We start from the raw sequence: 1,339 nt of genomic DNA, 5'->3' as shown, positions 1-1,339 counted from the left end.
TGTTACGAGGTATGTCATTTTAATTTTTATCTTATCTCATCTGGACTAGGATAATTCTCTTTGTAAATTATTGAAGATTTTAAGTACTAGTACTTGGGAAAATATGAATGAAAAATACAGCAGCTTGCTTAAATTCTGTGAAGTCTGGGTGTAGGGTCAGGTCAAATGGAGTGTTTTCTCTTTACCTGGTGCTTTTTTTTAGTCCCAGTTTTAGTCCATGTTTTGCTCGCAAGTTAAATAATTATTGCTCAGTCTTGTTTGATAATCTCCCTTTGGAATCTAGGAGTAATGAAACCAACACTAATATTTTAATTCTTAAAGCTTTCAGGTTTGCATCTCAAACCCATAGAAGCTCCACAAAAAGAAAAATAATTTGCATTTTATTTTTCAATAAAGAAAAGACCAGCCACATTCAGAGAGGATGTACAGAACAGCTCAGTTATCCTGGATTCATAGAGGAGAAACCACAGGGATGTTTTTCTTTTATTATTACTTATCTATTCATTTATCTTTACTTTGGTTCATTGAATATGTTTAAAAACTATCACACCTTCCAAACTGAAACATCCAGAGAAGTGCCGTCTCCCGGCATTGTGTTTTTATAAAATCTACAGCCTCCTAGAAGGTCGGAACTGTTTAGCTGTTTTGTCAATTATAAGAAAAAAAACTAATAACATAATGAATGAAGCTTTTTAATCCTTAGCCTATTACCAAATACTCATACACAGTGTAGTTTGCATGGGATTCAATTGCACTGGTTCCTGTATCAGTGCCAGTAATCTAGTAATAGCTTATTAGTTTCCCATAGTTTAATTCACTTGAAATGCAGAGAATAATTAATGAGCAGAGTTTTGAAACTCTTAGTTTGAGGTATATTTAAGATGCAAGTATTTTAGTAGGGCCCTTTCTGCTTTACTTCAATTCTCTAATCACCAGAATGTAGAAAATAATGTATATTGTGAAAAAAATGTTCCACATAACTACAGACCACTTATTGTTAAATTCCACATTTTGCCACTTTGTTTTAGTTAAATCCTCTGAGAACCTGCAACCTATAGCTGCACCTGTCCTCATCTAACCCTGGGCTGCATGTCCAAATTATTTAAAAATCTCATCCCAAGGTGGTGGTGGTTCCACTTTGGTGAAAAGTTGGCAGCCCTGTTAATGACATTTTCTCTATCACATAGATAGATAGATAGATAGATAGATAGATAGATAGATAGATAGATAGATAGATAGATAGATAGATAGATAGATAGATAGACAGACAGACAGACAGACAGACAGACAGACAGACAGACAGACAGACAGACAGACAGACAGACAGATAGATAGATAG

The sequence above is a fragment of the Cyprinodon variegatus genome, unplaced genomic scaffold (assembly GCF_000732505.1).
Source record: "Cyprinodon variegatus isolate N-32 unplaced genomic scaffold, C_variegatus-1.0 Scaffold715, whole genome shotgun sequence".
In the NCBI taxonomy this organism is placed as follows: domain Eukaryota; kingdom Metazoa; phylum Chordata; class Actinopteri; order Cyprinodontiformes; family Cyprinodontidae; genus Cyprinodon; species Cyprinodon variegatus.
Note: the sequence above shows the minus strand (reverse complement) of the source record.